The sequence below is a fragment of the Corvus hawaiiensis genome, chromosome 26, assembly GCF_020740725.1.
Source record: "Corvus hawaiiensis isolate bCorHaw1 chromosome 26, bCorHaw1.pri.cur, whole genome shotgun sequence".
NCBI classification, from domain to species: domain Eukaryota; kingdom Metazoa; phylum Chordata; class Aves; order Passeriformes; family Corvidae; genus Corvus; species Corvus hawaiiensis.
In genome coordinates this window covers 43,575,484-43,598,698 of record NC_063238.1, presented here as the reverse complement: position 1 = coordinate 43,598,698, position 23,215 = coordinate 43,575,484, and the positions used below count along the sequence as shown (strand labels likewise).

The 23,215-nt window shown below is 43.9% G+C and overlaps 1 non-coding gene across 1 annotated transcript; it reads right to left on the bottom strand.

Moving 5' to 3' along the window:
- Window positions 1-21,785: 21,785 nt before the first annotated feature.
- On the bottom strand, window positions 21,786-21,868 carry TRNAL-CAG. Its single transcript has one exon. It is a non-coding gene; the product is annotated as a tRNA-Leu (tRNA).
- Between the last annotated feature and the right edge of the window lie 1,347 nt (window positions 21,869-23,215).

Sequence of the window (23,215 nt, the reverse complement as noted above, 5' to 3'; positions counted from 1 at the left end):
GGGATCCTACAGCAAGTGGTCTGAGAATGGTCTTAAATATAAATTGCATTGGATTCTGGCACGGACCACTGGATCAGCACATGTGGACTGCAAAGCTGAGTATCCAGGAGCAGAATTCACAGCATGGATAGAAGCCCCAAGGTCAGACTCATTCTGAATTCACTGCTTTAGCCCAGGTTTGGTAATGGTTAGAGATAAACCATTCATCTCTGAGGGATTTACACCCCTTTGAGAAGGACTGAGCCAGAAGTGTTGTTCCCAGCAAGAACTGGGAATGAGTCACCACAGTGAGTGAAAGGAATGAGGTAATTCACGCCTGGTTTGACCACAGGCTACCAGGCTTTGGATGTCACAGCCCAAATCTGACTGTTCTCTGAGTCAGACCCAGGGATGAAGTAAAATAGAACAGTTTAAACCATCTTTGAGGTGTTTCAGGTGAGGTGAACCACCCAAAACCATCTGCGCCAGCAACTCAGCACTGCCTTGGATGGCACAGCCCTACTACTGATTGTAATGAGAGAGAGGCGATGGGGGCCATGTGATATTCCAGGCTTCTTGTCTTGGTATTCTGCTCTTTCATGGAACCTTTCTCATTTTTTTGCGACTGCATTTCTGATATCATCACGTCAGTCTGGTCCAGAATGATTTAATTTTGAATTTTCTAAATAAACAAGCAGAGACAAGACTTTCACACAAAGCTGTCTGCCCTCGCTTCAGCAGTTCAGAACCACCCTTGATCTCCTTTTGCTGCTAAAAACCCAGCCTGTATTTCATTTAACATTTACCCACTGTCAGAAGGAAGTGTCCTTGGTCTCACCAAGCCTTCCAGCTTTGTCTCCCTCTGCCTCACTCCCAAGAGCTGTTGGGAGAAGGTTCTGTGCCAGAAGTAGGACACAGGGATTATGTGGATGATTAAAAACAGATTTATTGCTAATAAAGTATCTAAATATTGCCAATTTAGTATCTAATTTATAAGTCTGTCATAGAATTATAATGGATTTTTTTATAATCAAGTTGTGGTCACATCTTGACTCCTGTGTCCAGTTTTGGGCCACTCACTTCAAGAAAGACATTGAGGGGCTGGAGTTTGTCCAGAGGAGGGAACAGAGCTGGGGAAGGGTCTGGAGCACCAGGAGTGGCTGAGGGAGCAGCTGGGAAAGGGGCTCAGCCTGGAGAAAAGGAGGCTCCAGGGGGACCTTCTGGCTCTCCACAAGTTCCTGATGGGAGGGCACAGCTGGGGGGGGGTCGACCTCTTCTCCCAGGCAACAGAAAAGAGGAAATGGCCTCAAGCTGGGCCAGGGGAGGTTCAGGTTGGACATTAGGAGGAATTTCTTCATGGGAAGGATTGTCAAGCGTCTGAATGGACTGCTCAGGGAGGTGGTGGAATCACCATCCCTGGAGGTGTTTAAGAAAAAACTGGACATGGCACTCAGTGCTTGGTGGTGTTTTAGTCTGAGGTTGGACCTGATGATCTCAAAGTTTTCTTCCAACCCAACGGATTCTGTGACTCTGTGCTACATTTCTGATTTGCCCAGAAGCAGATGCACGAGTCCCAAATCATGTCCCATGGCTGCCATGATGCTGAGGGCAGGTTCAGTCTCCCACAGGCTTTTCCTGCCTTATACCCATTCAAACCTTTCCTCCTCCTCCCCCTGCACCAGCAGAAGATGCAGCTTCCGAATCCTCCCCCAGCCCTGGCTTGTTTCCCCCAGTATTTACAGCCCCTTCCAATCTTTATAGCCCTCCCCCAGAGTATCTCTGGTTATGAAATAGCTGCTGCGGCTTCTTTTTCCTGGAGAAATAATTCAAGCCCAGAGGGGTCTCTTGGCACCCAGTAGAAAACATTGCTGCCAAAAAAGTAAATCTAAATGCAAATTTAGACCCATTTCAGGCCTCTCCCTGCTGGCAGAAGCAGTCGGATCTCACTTCCCCTCTTCTCTCCATTATAAAACCATAGGTATTTCCTAGAAATCTCCAATGAGAGTTGGGAGGAGGGAATGGGGGTAAGATTTTCCCTGTCACTGTTTTATTTATCAACAAACAATGTTTATTTCTTACTGGCAGGTAGGATGTGTACCTGGGAACTTAGGACAAGGGGGAATTGGCTTTAAGCTGAAAGAAAGTAGATTTAAATTGGATATTAGCAAGAAATTGTTCCCTGTGAGGGTGGGGAGGCCCTGGCCCAGACAAGTTGTTGGCATCCCATCCCTGGAAGTGTCCAAGGCCAGGTTGGATGGGGCTTGGAGCAACCTGGGATAGTGGAAGGTGTCCGTGCCCATGGCAGAGGTTTGGAACAAGATAATGTTTCAGGTCCCTTCCAACCCAAACCATTCCATGATTTTATGACCCTTTATGACTTTTGTGATTTTCTGTGACTTTTCTCACCTTAGGTCTGCTCTTGATATATCTTCCTTTGCCCTTCCAGCTTTTCCCTCCTTTGCTTGGGTTTGCACTTGGTCTTTCTCTGCTCCCCATGGTGTCACTGACGGGAAGCAGGAATGAACTCTGTGTTTTGCCCTCAACTTTTCCGGAAAAGAGCACAAAACCACTGAGTTTCAGTTCATCACTGATGTCCAGACTTGCCTTTCTCTTCTGGCTCAGTTTTAACCTGATACAGGGTCTAAGCCTTTAGACTGAGCTTAACAGCAGAAGGTTTATTCTCTATGGCTGAAGAATCACGAAGACAAAGTATCCTTTTCCCTCCTTCCTCCTTTGAAGTGATGGCCTTATTTATCCTCATGTATCTTGACAGGCACTAATAAGTTAAAGCATACGGTAAAAAAATAACAGATATCTGCCTAAAAAGCCAAGTAAGCAGAATTTAGATATTTATATTAAAGAATCTTTTCTAAAAAAGTCTTGCTTGACTTGTCTATGAGCTTGAAATATCTTGGTACTGAGGTGCTTGTGTCTGCAGTTCATTATTCACCTAATCCTGAGCTAATGAGAAGTGAAAGCACCACCCACATTAGATGGGACCCAGAAGAAATGGTCTTGTGCTGATAAGTTTGAGTTTTGTGAAGTATTTGAGCTTCCAAGGGGTGGCACAGAGGAACAGCAGTGCCTGCACAGTGATATCTCCTGTGACCAGCTGATAAAAGACGTAAACAGACCTTTGTTTTCACAGATATTGAACTTTCCGGAGGGAAGAAAAATCTCTTCCAGGCTCAGCTCTAGATGCAGGGAGATCAAAACAACAAACTTTAGTCTCAGACTGGAATGCTGGTTTTGTTTATCTTGGTGCAAAATCAAAAAAAAATTTAAAAATTAAAAATATGTCAGTTCTGAGTGAAAGGTTTCTTTTCCCTCTTGTGGTATTAAAAAATCATAACCGAACTCAGCCTAAAGCACACAGGAACCAAAATATCTTTGTAAATTGAGTAATTAAAAAGGGGGGATTCAACTGAGTTAGAGACACGGGGTCAGCGGTTAGGGGACAGATTGCCCCAGTGCCCTGGTGCCAAGCAAGAAATCTTGGGAAGAGGTCTCTGCCTCACTGCCCTGGGATTTGTTGGGGTGTCTGACTCCCACCAAACTCTTCCCTTTCTCATTTTCCATGTGTTTTCCTGGCCACAGCACAGTGACCTCCATGCACAAGAGGTTGGTGGGTGTGTGATGGCTTGTGGCAGGAATTAATTGGAATGGTGCCATCAGCAGGAAGCTGGGAGCACTTAGGAACTGGCAGGCACAAGTGGGTAATGTGGGACCTTGGGCCTCGGGTGAGATATCCTGAGATCCTCAGCAAACGCCATCCTGAGAAACTCAACTTTACTGGCAATGAGCATTTGCATCCCAGAAAACCACGAGTATCCCGTGATGCCTCAAAAGAAGCACCAGCAGGTTGAGGGAGGTGATTCTGCCCTTCTACTCTGTTCCTGTGAGACCCACCTGGAGTCCTGTGACAGATGTGGAGTCCCCAGAATATGGATGTGGAGCTGCCGGAGTGAGTCCAGGATCACCAAGTTGATCCCAGGGCTGAAGCTCCTCTTCTGGATACAGTCTGGGAGAGTTGGGGGTGTTCAGCCTGGAGAAGAGAAAGTTCCAGGGAGACCTCAGAGCCCCTTCCAGCACCTAAAGGGGCTCCAGGAGAGTTGGAGAGGGACTTGGAACTCAGGATGGAGTGATAGGACAAGAGAGAATGGCTTTAAGCTGAAAGTGGGCAGGGTTAGATGGGATATTGGGAAGAAATTCTTCCCTGTGAGGTGGTAGGGTTCTGGCACAGGTTTCCCAGAGAAGTTGTGGCTGCCCCATCCCTGGAAATGTCCAAGGTCTGGTTGGACAGGGCTTGGAGCAACCTGGGATAGGGGAAGATGTCCCTGCCCATGGCAGGGGGTTGGAACGAGGTGATCTTGAAGGTCCCTTCCCAACTCAAATCATTCCATGATTCTCTGAAAACATTTTGCAATTCCCACCAGCATTTCTTTGTCCTTTTAAGTAGAGATTTAAGAAATGCTTAGAGTTTTTCAGTCCAAAGGACAGAATTGTGTGAATATACACATAAAAACACAGAAGGGAAATATTTCTATGAGGGGAATTATCCCAAAACAGGGATGCAGGAAGGAGCATTGCTTGGGTGAGTAGCAGGGATTAATCCTTTATATTGTTCCTCTCTCCATTTTCAGACCATAATTTTATCATTTGTTGGGCTGGCCTGACAAATCAAAGCTCTCAGTAAATGATACTGCCATGGACACATCTCACTGCCATCCCTGTGATATCCAGAGCGTGCTAAAGGAATGGGACACAAACCTTGTGCAAGACCCTTGGGGTGGGCTGAGGGATCATGAGACCCAACTGAAGCGAGGAAGATGAGGGGTAACACCTTGCAAGACAGTGATGGAGAACAGATCCCAGTAATGGACAATTCCAGGAAAAGTTTGGGATAAAAACTGGAGTGGGAAGCAGTGACCACCTCTGAAGGGCAAGGATAACCCATCACGTTTAGGGTTGCCTTCGAAACAAAACCCCAAGCTTTGTAGAGAATTCAGGAGTTGGCCTATGACTTAATTCATGCAGCTGAAGCTGCTCCTCTGGGTCCTTCCTTGCCTTATTTCTGGGATTTACAAATTGAAAATATGAAGAAAAATAAGCTGTGTTTACAGATGAATCACAGGACAGTTCTGAACATTAAAGGTGTGAAAAAAGGGGATTGTGATGCTGCACCACTGCAAAGCAGAGAATGTTGTGGTGAGAGCAAAGTTTCCCTATTTATACAAGCTGGGAGTTTATTTGGAATATCACAAACGAGTCCACTCACCTTCAGTCAGGCAAGGTGGTGAAACATGAAATCCATGCAGGAAAAGAAAACCTGCAAGGGCTGTCAGAGCTAGAGAAGAGTTTCTCTTAATAGAAAAGAATGGAAGAGCTTGGCTGGAACTGGAAGCTGAGTAGAAGTGGGCCTGGTCTGCAGACTCTGCCTCCAGACAAGCAACAGGAAGGAGGAAGAATTATTTTAGCTGCAGGATGAAGCTGGCACCAGGACAAAGAGCTAAAAACTTATCTCAAATGAATGTTGGCTGGAAAGGAAAATATATCTAAGCATCAAAGGCAAAAAGGTTTTGGAACAGCCTCCAAAACACCCACTGGGTTTGGGGTAGGTTTGAGATCCACGTGTGAGCAGGACTGCAGAAAAACCGTGGAGCTCAAGGAGCAGAAGGCTCTGTCAAGTCAGACATCAGTCTGAGAGAGACATTTTGGCACCTAATAGTAAAAGAGGAGAGTTTTAGATCAGAGATAAAAGAAAAAATTCTTCACTGTGAGGGTGGTGAGGCCCTGGCACAGGTTGCCCAGAGAAGCTGTGGATGCTCCATCCCTGGAAGTGTTCAAGGCCAGGCTTGGAGCAACCTGGTCTGGTGGAAGGTGTCCCTGTCCATGGCAGAGGGTTTGGAACTGGGTGATCTCGAAGTTTCCTTTCAATCCAAACCACTCAATGATCTAAGTCAAATCACGCTGTAAATGCATGGGGGAATCCTCAAAGATTTGGGGATTCTCTTTTGTATCATTCTGTTCTCTGCTCTTGCTCCTCAAGGACGTGAATCCTTCCCCAGAAGTGCCCTAAATTCAGTCCTGGGTGGGTTTATGTGAAGATTAAGAATTTTCCTTTGAAAAATGTCCTGGAGATATGAACATAAGAACAGATATATGAACATTCACTCAAAGAGTGGTTGAGCAGTGGTTGGAACAGATTCCCAAGGGAAGGAGTGGAGTCAACATCCCTGGAAGTGTTCACAAAACGAGCAGATGTGGCATTTGTGGGTATGGTTTAGTGGACATGGTGGTGGAAGGCAGGACTTGATGATCTTGGACATCTTTTCTAACCTTCATGATTCTATAATTTGGAGGTCACAGTTTCCCCACTCAAAACTTTAATGTGTTTACAGGAGTTAATATTGCAGCAGTGTTTCCACCTTATTTTATTAGGGTTTTTTTTTTATGCTGGTTTTTTTTAATGTAATCTAAACCCCATTTTTAATTTTGAAGGATGCTATGAACTATGGCAGCCATAAAACCCTTTTATTTGTGTAAGGCCTGGGTAAACATTTTCGTGGTGCTCAGGAGCACAGCGGGTTTGTCTCTTTGGGGGGCATACAAATAAATCTCAGCACAACCTCTAATGTCACTAGAAAACTTAAATTCTGCAAACTGAGCAGTTTTAAAGCTTTTCCAAGGAAGATAACAGTAAAAGTGGCTCTCATTTAAGTTGACTGCAGGCTGGAGGATACCCCCAGGAACAAAATTCCAGTCTGGGGAAGCTGGAGATGGTTTGTTCACTGCCTTGTTCCTTTGGTAAATTGGGTTTTCAGTCATGGTGGTTATAGGAGGACAAGAAGTCTTTTGCAATCATAGAATCATGGAATGATTTGGGTTGGATGTGACCTTAAAAATCATCTCATTCCACCCCCTGCCATGGCCAGGGACACCTTCCACTATCCCAGGTTGCTCCAAGCCTCATCCAACCTGGCCTTGGACACTTCCAGGGATGGGGCAGCCACAGCTTCTCTGGGCAACCTGTGCCAGGGCCTCAGCACCCTCACAAGGAAGGATTCCTTTCTAATATCTAATCTAAACCCACCCTTTTTCGGTTCAAAACCATTGTCTCTTGTCCTGTCACTCAATCCCTCATCCAAAGTCCCTCTCCAGCGCTCTTGGAGCCCCTTTAGGCACTGGAAGGAGCTCTGAGGTCTCCTCAGAACCCTCCCTTCTCCAGGCTGAACAGTCCCAAATCTCGCAGTCTGCCTGCAGAGGTTTGGTTGGTTAAGACAATGCAAAAGCTAAAAAAGTAAAGTCTGGATTAGTAAAAGGAGCAACAAGAGTCACTCCCCATGTGACAAAACTGAGTAATTTGGTTGTCATTGTCTCCTGTGCAAAGATTCCATCCACCACTCTTACTCAAAAACGTGTTTGTGGGGAGATGAAAATTTACATTCCTGTATCTATTTGTTATTTACTGAGGGGAAAAAATCCAGCTATGGATGGGGTTTTTTCATTGCCCAGAGCTTGGTGTTCATCATCATGAAATAGGGGAAGGAGGAAGGCAAAGAGAGGCTTTGCCTGTTCTATTTAGGGTTTTCACCTGGGGCTGGATGAATAACTCTGGAGTGTGGGATAAAATATTGAGTGTGAGGAGCCTTTTGTTCTCATATACCCTGCAGGAAGCCACACGATATTCCCTATTTGCAAACAAGGAGTAACAACTTGATGAAACTCCCTAAAAACTGTGTTTGCTTTTGCACACTACTGAGGAAAAGGGATCTTAGCTATGGCTCCAAGCAAACCTATGGCTGCTGTAAGAAATCATAAATTTTCAGGGAAAAGGGTTTTCTTCATCCAAGTTTTCATGCAAAGAGTTTGTATTTGTCAGAAGTCTTCAAATTTTAATTAAAACCAGGAAAGCCTTAAAACTGGATTTGAAAGATTTTGAAAAGAGAGAAGTTTCACGTTTTAAAGGTGAGCAGTTTTTATTTTTTAGCAGATTTATCCTAAAAACGACTTTGTTTTTCCAACATCTGAAGACCTTCCTGGTGAAAAATGTAAGGTGTTGTGGAAGGAGGGTTTTTTAATGGAAAGCCAGAAATCCTATGTAAAGAAATACTGAAGAAAGATTGAGTTCTTTCCAAATAAGATTAATTCATCTTTTCTTTTCTTTTTTTTTTTTCCTTTTCTTTTAATTCTGAATCCTTTTGATATGGGGAAACCTCCAGAAATATAAACTGGATTTACATATTCCCTCTTTTGTGTGTTTTCAAAAGTGAAATCTGGCTGACAAGCATTAAAAGTGACAAATTAGTAAAGAAAAAAACCCAATGTTCTTTCCACTCTCTATAAATAAATCCCTGGGATATGGAATGGAAATCTGTGAAATCATTCACTGTAAATGTAAGTTCAGGGCAGCGAACATAAAGGCAAATTTAGATATCATCCAGCATATACATGAAGACAGATCTCCATGGTAAAATATCCATGCTAAGCAAAACCAGCCTGAGATGGAATTCACCTTTAATGTGGTGACAGCCCAACAAATGTTAAAATGCAGCAGAAATAGAAACAAAACTAATCACCGGGACACCAGATTTTCCCAAATCCTCTTCTCTTACAGATTAATATATTAATTATGTCATAAGAAGCATGACAGCAATATTAATGTTTCTGTAAGGAATCTGCTCTGACAGCCAAATCGTGATTCCCCATCCCTGGAAGTGTCCAAGGCCAGGTTGGATGGACCTTGGAGTAACCTGGAAGGTGTCCCTGCCCATGGCAGAGGAGTGGAACAAGATAATCTTGAAGGTCCCTTTCAATCCAAGCCACTCTACGATTTTCCAGGGTACCAATTGCTAATTCCACCAAATTTATGGAAGAGAGTTGAATTCAGAGCTCTGTGCCACTCCAGGAGCACCAGGATGCACAAAACCCAAGGGTTGGCTCTTCCCTCAGTGGTACAGGTGAGGAACTGCATTGAAACAGCTGATGCTGCTACCCACAGAATTGTTCATCCAACTGGAGTGGGGAATTCAGGGGGAATTTCTTCATGGAAAGGGTGGTCAGGCATCAGCAGGGGCTGCCCAGGAAGGTGCTGGAGTCACCATTCCTGGAGGTGTCCAAGGAACCACTGGATGTGGCACTCAGTGCTCTGGTCTGATGACAAGGTGGGGATCAGTCACAGGTTGGACTGGATGATCTTGGAGGTCTTTTCCAATCTCAGTGATTCTGGGATTCTGTGAATTGGGCTCCTGATGGCCACAGCATCAAAATTCCCTAGAGCCAGCACCAAGAAAAACTCATGGATTTGACCGAGACAGAGTCCACAGGACAAGCAAGACCATGTGGAAAATGGCCACAAGGTTTATTTTTCTCATCGAACTTTTCAGTCCTGACAACTTTTCCAGATGAAATATAAAACTTTGAGGGACTTGGTAGAAGACTGAAAAATGTCAAGTGATGGTTTGGGATTGGAGTGAAGGGGAAAGAGGGGATGTTTTGTTTGTTCATTAAAAAAAGACAAATCCCCTGAAAGGAGACATTTCTCATGGAAATATCACTCCTTTGAAACCAGCCAAAGAAGCTCTTTTGTCTGAGACAGAGATTGAGATCAATCTGAAACTGGGTTTGAACTGTAAATCCAAGACCTGCCTGAGCCACTGGAGGTTCACTGACTCACCTGGCACCCAGGAGAAATCCCATAATGTCTGGATGGGGCTCTGAGCAGCCTGATTTAGTGGAACTAGATGATTTTTAAGGTCCCTTCCAACCCTTCTATAATTCTATAACTCTGTTTCTATGTGATGTTTATCACATGAGTCTGTGGTTGAGAGGAGCTGCAGTTTCTCTCTTTCTCATGCGTCCAGTGTGGAGTTTACCCAGCTTTGCTGGCCAAGAACACACAAAAAAAGGACATTATCCTCTTCTCTCATCCCAGAAAAGACCCATTTTCCAGATGGTTATAATACCATTCCTGAATTTTCTCCATGCCCCATAAGCTCTGAAAATGCAAAGGATATACAGGAAAGCTGCCCTGGTGCACTTGTGTGGGATGAAAAGGCAGAGGAAAAGGTAATTAAAAATTACAGCAGAAGTTCTGGGGGAAGGGAGGTCTTGAAAGGATGGGCTCCTAATTAAGATTTGAGAAATCTCTGTGGGTTAATGAAGAGCAAACATGTTGAAATGTCACTTGTGTACATGGCAGTTTAAGAGCCTCCCTTTCTGGATAGAATTATTATGGGATATTAATGGCCAGTGTCTCAAAATCTCAACGGAAAATAAATCCTCGTATTGAAACTGAAGAGCAAGAAGGAGTTTTCTGGATGAATTAAAAATGTGTTGAATACCTAAACAGGCCAAAAAGAGGAAAATGAAGGAAGAAGTAATTGGAAGAGAGTGAATAATTAACAATAAGCACAAACCATCATCCCAGGAACCATCAGAGCACCTGCTTGACCAGCAATATCCTTTTCTCTAACGCATTTTCTCTAACAACGTTTTCCCCTTTTCTTTTCAAAGATCGGTTGATTGATCTTAGACCTTAATTTGGTTGGTTTTGACCCTTTAATTTCCTCCCCCCATGCCCTGAAAGTGCAGTTTTGCTTTCTGCAAAGGTTCCCTTCAAGGTGCTGTGTTTAATACTCTGAAATGCTCTGGGCTGATCAGAATCAGTGGTTTGGACCATGTTTTCAGTTTGATCAGGGTTATTTTACTGTGAGGGTGGTGAGGCCCTGGCACAGGATGCCCAGAAGTGTCCAAGGCCAGGTTGGACAGGGCTTGGAGCAACCTGGGATAGTGGAAGGTGTCCCTGCCCACGGCAGGGGTTGGAACTCAATGCTCTTTAAGGTCCACTTCAACCTGAGCTTTTCTGTGATTCTGTGGTATCTGAAAAATTAGGGGTAAGTAGAGGCAACTAAAAAAATGGCAAAGTTTCCAAGGAATAATCATTTTGCGTTTCTCATTTTCTTAAAATCTGGCAGCTGGGGAAGCAACATTCTCTCTATATCTTCCTCAAAGATTTAAGAATAAACTCCTTAATGATTTGGATTTTTTTTTTTTTTTTTAATTAACAGTGAAAAAAACTGTTCAGGGACTATAATTTCTTGGACACTGAGTTTATTCCAAAGAACAATTTAATGTGAATTCCTCAGTTTGGATGCTCCTCTGTTCACATCCTTCTGTTCCACTTTGAACTCTGCTGGGGGAGATCTGCCAATATTGCTTACACCACGGCAATTTCCTGCTCTGGGAATTCCTTGAAATGACTTAGAGCGGTGTAACATTACTAAACCCATTGCTCTCATCCCACAAAACGAGAGAGGCACCTGCAAGCAGGTGTGATTCCCTGTTTACTGTAGAATTTATTAGCTGGCACCGTTCCTGGGCTGTCTATATTTAATTCAGGATGTTCTGCTTCGATTCACTGGCATAAAATAAAGATCATAAAGCACTAAGGCTCTAAGAGAAAGAGAGAACTTAGTTTTCTTCAAGCAGTCACCCTGAAATGTGGATCTTTGGGTGCACTGGGTACTGTGAAAGCATCAAAACTATGTAGAGCTGGTAAACCAAGATATTTTGGGGTGCAACAGTTCTCATGGTCATGTTTGAAGATGCTGAGCAGGCAGCCAAAAGTGTCACTCAGTGCTAGCACCCCAGCAGTGCCAGTGACACAGAAAGATGAGGAAACAGAATTGGGATCACTAAAAATACAGCTCTCCTGCCACAAATGCCAGATTTATTTCCTTTGTAGGAAGGACAGAGCGAGGTTCTGAAGGTGCCATCCCTCTTGATCTTCTGTGCAAAGCAGCCAGGGAGATATTTTTGTTCAGTTTGATGTTTGCTTTGAGTAAAAATAAACTGGAATAGGAACACTGCTGCTTGTTTTGACAGTGGGCATGGTTAGAGAGATGCAGCAAGATGAGAGCACAAGAAACAGCTCCTTCTTGGGGCATCTTAAATCCTGTTGTGTGGGAATTGTTCTTGGAGATGGTCTTTGGTTTTCAACATAAAATAGTTTGGCTTCAAAAAGAAGCCCTCATTGAGAAAAATTTTCACAGGACATAGCAGGTGAGGCCCTGGCACAGGTTGCCCAGAGAAGCTGTAGATGTTCCGTCCCTGGAAGTGTTCAAGGTCAGGTTGGATGGAGCTCTGAGCAGCCTGAAAGGTTGGGAAGGGTGCTGAATGATGTCCCAGCCCACAGCAGGGGGTTGGAACTCAATGATTTTTAAGGTCCCTTCCAACCTAAATAAATTCTCTGTTCTTAGCACTTCCCAAGGCCCTTTTTCAGTTCTCATAACCCTGACACAAGCTCTGACTTTTGCTTGTTTACCAAACTTTTGGAAGATGGGATACCAAGGATTCAGGGGAGGCTTTTCCAAGCCAACAGATTCTCCAAGTGGCAGATTCCCAAAATAAAGAGACACAGCTCAGAGACCTCCAAGCTGTTGTGATGAGCTGGTCTTGGAGAGTTTAGTCTTGAAGTCCCCTGCTCAGCCAGATGCAGCTTTTTAAAGATTTCCATTTGGAGAGTAAAAATGTGTGAGAAGCTGAGAAGTAAAATCGGTGTTTAGAACCAGCAAAAATAGTATTTAGAACTTGTCAGAGCTCTCAAACCTCTCAGTGTGTGGGAAGGAAGGAAGGAAGGAAGGAAGGAAGGAACCAACCAAAGCGATCACTCCAGGGAATCCACCTCCTGGTGTCTCACAGGGGCTGGAGCATGGAACAGATGAGCCCCTACTGCAACACAAAAGAAACTGAAAAAAGAAAAAGCAAAGCTCACAAAAGCTACTAATTAAGAGAGAACACAAATGTACTGAGCTACTCAAATGGTGGGGATCCATGGGGTTACTTATATAATAAACTCTCAAACACTTTTTTCCTTGAGCAAACAGGTTTAATGGAAGGTGTCCCTGGGGCTGTAGTGAGAAAATCTTTCAGGTCCCTTCCTACCCAAACTGTTCTATGATTCCAAGAACTTTCAGGATCTCTGTCAACACTGCCTCTGAAGTTTCTCCATCTATTCCGCAGTCTTCCCCACTCCCTAATTCTAAGAATTATTATTGCGATACAAAAATTGGATTCTTTATCCTGCCACTTACTAAAAACCCTGAACAGCTCCTGCTTTTCCCCTTGGATCACAGTTACAAAGAACGGATGCGGTACATTTGGTTTAAAGAGAAATAAACAGGTATCACTCATCCTGATAATATCTCAGAGCATGAGACTGGTCCAGTTGAGCAAAGAACTGGTGACAAAATTTGGAAGGGTTTGGAAAGGCCCTTCAGTGCCAATATGATGGGTCCTGGAGTCAGAGAGCGCTTTGAAGTGTTTTTTCCTGAATTTTGAATTAAAGTGAGCACAAAAAAATCCTCATTGTCTTTGTTTCTCTAAAGGTTTGCATTGCTGAACTCCTGTTGGATAAATGTGTTGTTTAAAGAAAGGTCATTGGATCTGCTGGAGAAAATGAGAAAAAGCCAAACTGGATTTGAAAACAAAGATGTCCTTTGATCGTTGTCTTATAAAACAGATCAATTTCTCTGATCATTAATCTGACAGCTTCCAGTATTTTCTGGATTGCAACAAAACTGCATTTTTGGGATCCCTAGGGAAAAGCCTCTTCTCTTCTATATTTCATGAGGCTTTGTCACACATTTGCTGTGAGTTTCCTCATTTCTGCTTATTCTGGTCTTTCCCACCTGGCCAGGTCCCTCCTGTTTTATCTCTGTCTCCAATGCACTGTTGGAAGTGGAAGGTTCCTTGGTCAGAGTGTTCAGCAGAAAATTACTCAAACAAATTTTTTTCTCCCAACTTCTCTGCCCAAAACTTCCTAAGAAACATAAACACCGTGAAAAAAGGAACACAAGAACTGCACTTTCACACCAGGGATCCATAACCTTTTTTAACATCACTCCAGCTATTTTTCCAGTACCATTTTTGCTGTTGTTTTTGTAGTGTTGCTGCAGTGGCTTTTGGGTTTCAGACACCTAAAAATGAGAATAAGGTTTAACTATTCATTTACTGGTTTGTATTTTGGCTCATTCACTGTCAAGCAGAATTTTGGGTTGTTCCTCTTCTCCACTGGTGGGTTTCTTTCATGTTTTTGCAGAATACCTCATGCTTGACACAGGTTGGACAACACTGATTTTTCGAACATTCAGACCTTCAAACTACCAATTATTACATTCATAAACCTGTGCATTGCCTGCCCTCAATATAAGTTATGTTTCTATCAGGACTTCCAAAAAGAGAGCAGAGACTTGTCTTTATCTCAGGATAAAGATTTTCTATGAAAGAAAATATGATTTTAGTCGTGCATTGAATAGAACAACGTAAGTGGGCAGAGATTTTCTCTTCTATCCTTTGCCTGGCAGTGTGTAAAATAATATTTGTTATCCTTATTTGAAGAGGAAAATGATCTTACTCACCTTTTTGTGAGTTAATAAAGAGAGTAAAACAACGGCACCTTGAGTATCAGAGTTAATGAAGTTTATTTCCCTTCAGACTTTTGTCTTGTTGATTTTGAATCTTGTGGAAATATAACCCTAGAGAATCTTTGAGATCTCTGCTCTTTTGCCAGAGGGGTTTTGATTCAGACAATTTTAAAAACTACAAGGAAAACACAAAGAAAAGGCAACAGCCACACACAGAGGACAACCAGGTCATCCCGTCTAAATCCAGCTCAAAAGCACTTTGGGATGGATCAGACCCTCAAGAATGGGCTAGAAGAACATCCTTGGAGCAGGCTATGAGCAAGAACGACCTCCTGCTCTGCCTGCCTGTCTTCCACCAGGATCTCTGGGCTGTGATTTGCAGTCCTTGAGAGAGGAATGTGGGAATATGAGACTGGAGGGATTTGGGTCCAGATCCAAACACCTCCTGATGGTCCTGATGTCCTCATCCATGTGCCAGCTGGAGACCTGTCAGCACAGACAGCAATGACTTCAGACTTCACGGAATCACCACATGATGGAATATTCTGAGTTGGAAGGGACCCACAAGGATCAACCTGGCCCAGCACTGGATAACTCCGAGAATTACCACGTACCTGAGAGCATTGTCCAAGACTTAGGTGGGGCTGTCCAAGGTCCATCTGCATTCCTCATAAAAAGGGCCTCTCCAATGGGTCATTCCACCCTTTTAAATTCAGTTCTTCCAGCCCTTGGTGCCAACAATCTGTCCCAGTGATTCTGGTTTGGAATGTTTAACATTTTAGCTGTGGTAGGATCCAGACCTGGAGCAAAATCCCTCTGCAGTTAAGGACTGAAGGAACAGATTGTTCCTGCTCAGAACAGTTTGCAAAGAGCTTGAAGAGACTCAGACAAGCAGACAGCCCAAACCCAGGGATCTCAGCACACCATCAATTCCCGTTTTCCACAGGCATTGCCCATGATAACCATTAAGTTCCCTCATTGAAATTCAAAGAACTGAACACATATTCCAAAATAATTTCCAAGATTAGTTGCTCCATCATCTTCTTGAGGAACTTCCTGTCCTGAGCTCCCCTTCTGTCCTTCTTGAAGGCAGGAGTGCCATTTGCCTCCTTCTGCTCCTGGGAATTTCCGCGGTCACCAGGACCTTTCAAAGACAAATGAGGGTGACCTTGCAATGGTTCCCATGGATCCATCCTATCCTCATCCATGCATTCCCTAAGTCTATTTTGTCTTAGTGTTTCCTGACTGGATCCTCCTCCCCTGAGGACAAATCTCCCTTGCTCTGGACCAGGAAACCAGGGATTTCTGAAGGCTGATCTTATCAGCAAAGACTTAAATTAAGAGTACTTGGGCAATTTCCATGTTCTTTGCCACCAGAATTCCTGCCCTGCTGAGCAGCTGCCCCACATTTTCCTGATTCTTCCTTTTGCTGCTGATATTCCTGCAGAAAACTTGCTGCCCTTCATGTCCCTCACCAGATTTAATTCCAGATGGGCTTTGATTCCCCCTTCCATTTTTTTTTCCATCAACCCTCTTTTATTGATTTCTTCTGCAGATGGAATTACATGGAGATCTCACACACAGGGAACTCAATCCCGGCTCCAGAGCTCATATTTGTTGGTCCATCCCACCTGGATTTTTGCAGGTTTGCCAGCTTACACCACATATGGAGTCCTCTTCCATGGGAAAACATGGAAATGTTTTGTCCAAATAAAGGCAGGAAACCTCACTGCATGGGGTTTGGAGGCAGACTTGGTTTTGATGTATCCCATGAAGAGGTCACAGAAAAAAAGAAAAGACTCAGGATAAGGGCTGGAATTGATTTTTCACTATGGGATGGAATATCAGGAGTGGTTTCTTCTGTGTCAATGTTTATCTAAAGACCTGCTTGGGTTTCTACCAGCTCATATGGAATGGGAAAGATGCCTGTGCCACCCTACATCCCAAAAATGGGGGTCTTGGGTGAAGGAAAGGTTGGGAAATTGAAGGGGCAGGATGTTCCCTTTGCTTTTCTTCTTAAATGTCTTTTTAAAAAGGAGCTTTGATTCGTATTTTTTCTTGGGGAAAGATTTCTGTATCAGGACTACAAGGCTCAGTCAGAGTCTTGGGCTCTGTCTGGGGCTTCTCAGAGTCCACCTGGTGGGTTATCCCTGGAAATCACATTCCCTTCAGCAGTGACATCACTTGCATTCCTCTCTTCTCTGAATCACTGACCTCTGCTCTTTCCAAGATTCAGCTCCCCAACAACATGAGGAGGCAAAAGGGTCTTTCCTTTGCCCCTCCCATTTCCACAGGTTTGGTAAAATTTCTGTTTTCCAGGGATATCATTGCCCAGTAGACCTTTTATAACTTTTATCTAGGACCATTAACACCTCAGGTTTGGAAAAATCACTGAACTTAAGGGGTTTTGAACCCTGATTTTATGTTACTTATATTTTTTTTCCCCCAGTGCTTTTATTTCTCCTGATTGTCTTCAGTTTCTCATTGGATCCTGGAGACAGGAAGCTGTTCCCAGATCACCCAGGCTGAAAACTCTTCTGTTTTAAGGTATCCAGACCTTGGACAAGAACGTTGAGAGCCATACCAGCAATGATACAAGGTGCATATATAAAATTCCACTGCACACATCCAGGCACGTTCAACTCGGAGAAATTTCCTGAAGGAGAACTCAGTTTCTCCTGCTCTGATTTATTCTGATGCCTTATTTCTTTCCATCTCCATTCATCAAGGCCTGAATGGGATAACAGCCTTAATAGATGCTAATTAGCAATATAAACCATCCACTATGCAGTAATAGCAAAATCAGACTGAAAAAAGCCTTGTCAAAATAATGGTTGGGCCCGATGATTGAAAGGGGGAAAATGCAGTTGGATTCTTAATACTGGAGTGCAACTGAGAAAGAAAAGAGAAATTATTGCTTTTCCCATGTAAATTATAAGCAATTAAGCCAGGCGTGGAATAAACTTTGGGACTAGAACCCCTTTGACTTTCCTTTGTCAGCTCCTCCCTGTGTTTCAGGGGTCTGCAGGAGCTGAAACACAATTTTGGTGTGTTTATTTGCAGCTCTGGTTTGATTTCGTGCTCCAGCAGGGAAGCACAGCTCCAACCAGCACAGATTTCCTGCTGCAAAGAGGAGACGCATTCTGGATTCAGCTCAGGGCCTTCCTTTCAGTGGGTGCAGATGTTTTGCTTTCACTTGGAGGATTGGTATGTGTTAATTGGGCAAAGAACAGTAATTAGGCAGGGTGTGTGGGTGATGATTTGTCTGGATACCGTCACGGAGCCTCCCATAAGGCCCCGAGGCTGGAGCAGCCCTTGTGAACTCCCCTTAATTGCCTGGACAACTGTACACCTAAAATTTGGGGTGTCTTCCTCCCCCCTGCCCCCCAAATCCTTCCTGCTCAAACATGGAACTCTTGCTGTCCCTTTGGAAAACGGGCAATTTCCAGGGAAAAAGAAGGATCACTTCTGGCCACGCTATGAGATTACATCAGACCATAGGATGGGATTGCACATGTGTGGTGGAGAGGCAGCACTGGTCTCTTCTCTCTGGTGATCAGTGATAGTGTCACCGAAACTGTGGGAAAACCAAAAAACTCTCCAACCACATTTTTTAGTGTTAGAGAATCAAAGCATTACTTTGTTCTGGCCAGGATGTGCAACAGAAATCATTTCATCCGCACATAGCTGGGTTGTGCAGAGAAAATCATTCAATCACACAGGAATTTTAGTTGATTTTTCACACACTTAGACAGTCAAAACTCATAGAAATTTATTGGTTCAATGCGCATTGGTCCCAAGTAGTGCAGTTCTTAGTATTTGGGTTCCTATTGGATACAGATTTCTTTGCCTCCAATGCTAATTAGGTTCTCATTCTTGGGTTCTTTTATCTCTCTTTTTCCAGACCAGGGGTCTCAGATCATGCCAGGGGTGATGTTTGGAGTTCTTTAATGGTGGTTTATGGTCGTCATCTTTTGTGTATCTTCTCTGCTACCCCCAGTCTGTTGAGATGTTCAGCTCATCAGACCTCGCCTGGTAAAACAATCTTTTGAAAAGAAATTCCATTTCCCTCCCCCCCCTGGGGCAAAGGTGAACAAAACCCCTGACTAAACTTCTATAAAAAAATTTTAAACTTGGTATCAGTTCCAACAATCAGACCCGAGGGAATGGCCTGAAGTTGTGCCAGGGGAGGTTTAGGTTGGAAATAAAGAGAAGTTTTTCACTCAGAGCTGGTTGGACTCTGGAACAGCTCCGCAGGGAAGTGGTCACAGCCCCAAGGCTGCCAGAGCTCAAGAAGTGTTTGGACAACGCTCTCAGGCACAGGGTAGGATTATTGGGATGTCCAGGACCAGGAGCTGGACCCGATGATCCTTGTGGATCCCTCCCAGCTCAGGATATTCACCCTGGGAAAGACATTCTTGAGTATTATCTCAATGCCCAATGTTTTAAAGCTGATCATGTTCATGCCACATTCTACTGGGTCATTTTAAAGGAGAAAACCAGGCCATTAACTGAACTTCACTTGTCACCAGGCTGTCCTGAAGTGCTCCAGAATATCTGGATGCCAATCAAAGTGCTGGCCATGTTGCAGGGATCAGCTGCTGGATTATTCTGACTTCAGGAAAACCACAAAATTACGGTGAATTCAAATGTTGAAGCTCATCAGAAAAGGAGTAGCTTTTTCTGTGAAACATTCCAAGTTGGTGTCCACTTAAAAGTTGTTGGAACAAGCAAATTCCGTGTTCCTGTCTCTGTTTATCCACCTACCTGCCTATTTATGGAGCTAATTTTCCTCAAGAGCTTCAGAATTCCTCCTGGGTTGCATCATTTTGTGGGGAGGATCTTATACGTCATGGGATCAGAAAAGAAATATCTCCCCCACCATCCGGCTTCTGCAAGCCAGATTTGGGCAGTAGGATATTCATTTCCTACAAAATTCCATATGAAAAGCAACAGTTTCCTATGTGTGTGTGTATATATATATATATATGTAAAGTCTGGAAGGCACTGAACAAATTTTGGGGGAGGTGTCTTTCTTCTGCAGTGAAAGTTTTCCTGGGGAATTCAACCCATTTTCATCTCTACCAACAACTTCCCAGTGTTTCTCCTTCATGGTCCTGTTTCTGAGGTGTCTCTAAATTGGACTCAGTGTATCCAGAGGAGATTTTGGTGTCTTCCTGCCTTTCCAAGAACCCAGGAAGCAGAGTAAATTCCAACCAGAAGTCTTTTATTATATAATCCTCTTTATTAAAAATTAGCCTACAGATGGTGTTTCTTTTCAAGTCCGTCACTGAAAGCCAGAACTATTTTTTCGATTGTTTCTATTTAAAAACAACAACAACAAAAGATGATGAATTATCATCAGTTATTCTGTAAAACCCCAGATATTTCTGGAAAGATGAAGTTTTTAATACAAATGTTACATAATAGGAATGTCTACAGCAGAATGCATTGAATTCCAAGCAGTTCAGGCTGTATTTTCTTTCACTTCCCACTGCTCCTAATAACAACTCTTTGTTCCACTCGAAGCCAATCTTTCTCACTCTTGGTTTTACATTCAAATGCCTGTAGACAGTTCTGGTCCCCTTAGTCAGGGATTAGACAAATTGCACACATTGTTTCCTTTTAATCTCATCTCCCTCCTGACTTCTGAAATACTCAGAGTTGTTCTTCACCATCCTCTGCAGTTTACCAACACTTTCTTGATATTTTGATGTGCTGAACGAGCACCATTCCACAGTGGGAGTCAGATGATCCCAAAACACTCAATCCTTCTTGTTCAGCAGCAGCTTTGGGGGAAGCATCACATTGCTGATTGCACCAGAATATCTGATTTTGGGAAAGCTGTTGCACACAGATATTCTAATTAGAGACAAGGCTTGGCCTCTTCTCCCACACAATTAATGACAGGACAAGGGGAGATGGCCTCAAGTTGCTCCAGGGGAGGTTCAGGTTTTATATCAGGAAAAAAATATTCACTGGAGGAGTGGTTAAACATCAAAACAGTGGCGGAGTCACCAACTCTGGCCATGATGTGGAAACCTTCATGGTTTTATATCCTCAGTTGGACTTGGGCTCTTGCAGCAGCCAAGTCTTTCCTTCCACAATGTCTGTCTCAAAGGAAGACTTTATTTTTTAACTTAAAGCTTGAAATTCATCACTGCCCTGACATCAGCTCTGCACCATGTTTTCCCCTTGCCCTCAGCAGAAAAGGTCCTTTGGTAATGATATTCAGAGGAAGGTGCACACCTGAGACTGCAGAAAGTGCTGCTGCATTGTTTTTATCGAGAAAGCAAAGATGGGATGACTCATTTGGTCCAATTTCTTCACCTTTCAAGCCAAACCAGTTTTCCTGCTCTTTTTATGCATGTTTGGTTGCTGGACTCCCCTCTTTGCCTGGGAGGTATACAGGGATCTCAAGAACTTGCCTACTGGTTTTGAAAACGAATGATGGAAGAAATCCAGGAGCCAGGATTTGATTGCAATGGTGATAAGATACCACCAAAAAATTCATGTGAAAGAAGAGTGGAGCAGTTACTGCTGAGAGTTCCTGCTTTGACAGATATTTCCACTGCCAGCAGTACCCAAACACTGTGGGGCTGGATAAAACACTCTCAATAAAAGACATAATCTCGAAGAATTTGCAGCATAAAAGTTATGAAGCCTCACATGCATTAGGAAAAAAATGGTGCAATAAAAAGATTGTTCTGGGTTTAACTGCTGCAGCTGCTGCATTGTTTTGTGCCTTGTCTTGTTTAGGTTTGAAGAGGATTTCTGGGTTTGAGAATCATAGAGTTGATAAGTTTGGCAAAGACGCCAAGATCATCACGTCCAGTCTTTGACCGATTGCCACCATGGCCACTGAATCGAGTTACAAAGTGCCACGTTTACTCATTTTTTGAACACTTAGCTCATTGATCCAGCTTGTCTAGATCCCTCTGTAGAGCCTTCCATGCCACAAAGCAGATGGATTTCAATCCCAGCACTGGCATGGTGCCCCTTGGCTCCCCCAGCACGCCTGGGTTTATCCCCTTCCCCTTCAAAGCTCATTTAAAGCCCTCACAATCAGCCCCACAACTTGTGGGCTCACCCTTTTTCCCCTTTGAGACCCACCTGTCGCCAGCGGCCCCAGTGCCTGTAAACCACCAGAAAAGCCAAAAATTCCACCTGAGCCAGGTGTTGATCCCGTGGAAAAATAAAACTGCACTTGGGCCAGGCGTTAATTAGTGGGAGGGACACACTTCAGCTTCATCACTGCCAACCTGAACAACCAATAGGTTGATAATCGGGCTGGACCACAGCAGGGACACCCCCCCAGGAATGTCTTACACAGGGAAGCAGCAGAATTCCCTGCGGGATGCCTCTGGCCAGCAAAGAAGTTGTCAGGAGTGGGATTCGAACCCACGCCTCCAGGGGAGACTGCGACCTGAACGCAGCGCCTTAGACCGCTCAGCCATCCTGACACCTGGGGTGTGCTGGTCTGCATCCTGAAATTCCTGGGAAATTGTTTTCCATCACGTGTGTCCTCTGAGTGTGTGGAGCATTTCCTTGCACATCCAGGACTCTTCTCTGGGAAGCAAAGAACAGCCTGAACGACAGAACTGACAGGAGGGTGCAGCCAGGTTGGGGTTGGTCTCTTCTCTCAAACAACAAGGGATAAGACAAGAGGAAATGGCCTAAAATTGCACCAGGAATGGTTCAGATGGGGTATTAGGAAAAATTTCTTTAGTGAAAGGGTGATCAAACATTGGAATGGGCTGCCCGGGGAAGTGCTGGAGTCACCGATCCCTGGAAGTGCTCAGATGTGTGTGGATGTGGCTCAGGGATATGGTTTGGTGGTGAACACGGTGCCTGCTTAGTGATGGGCCTCTGTGATCTCAGAGGGCTTTTCCAATCTTAGTAATTCCACGATAAGACTCAGAGCTCTCTCTATCCTCACTCATCACTAAGTTAACAATTAGTTAAAAGGTTAACAATTAGCTTAGGGTGGGCCTAACCAGCGCAATACCAAAAACCAGCTTAATGAAGGAAGAAAAAACCCCAAAGAACCCCAAGAATCAGAATAAAAAAAGAAAGATACAACAATTTCTGGCATATCCGCTTACCTCTGCCAGCTCCTTTCTTTTTCTTTCTCTTTGGTTTTTTTTTTCTTTCCCTGCAGAGTGCTGGAATTTGTCCAACAGACTTTAGATGAATTGACAGTGGCATATGCATGAGCTGATGGCTGCGTGCAGCAGAGAGGTTTTCCCCTCCTCCAAAGCTCGGTACAAACTCCCCAGAGAGGATCTGAGCAAGGTCATCTGTTCCCTTTGAAGGTGGAAACAGGGGAACAGCAGGACTTTGCAAGGGTCTGGAAACAGGGCCGAGGAAATTCAGTTTCAACTGAAAAGACAGGAGATTTTATTCCAAGAGAAAGGGAAATTGAGGTGAGAAATCTTCCAGAGTAGCAGGAGTGGCTCACAAAATATATCTGAGAAAGAGAAAGACTAGCAAAATAAATTTCACCCTTCATGCAACAGGTGCTGCGGGGTTGGAACTGGATCCTTAAGGTTTCTTCCAACCCAAACCAGTCTGGATTCGGTGATATTTTAAGGAGGTTCAGTGGTAACAATCCATGGTCCTGGGCAGCGGTGAGGGTCTTCATGAGGGTCTTCACAGGAGAAGAGAGGTGAAATTTAGAGAAGGGAACCCAAGGCAGAGGGGGAGAGGGCTCCGAGCATTCAAGGTCCCTTCGAACTCAAACCTTTCTATGAATTTATAATTCTCTACAAAACCCCATTTTAGAGGATTTTACATGGAACTCTTATAAC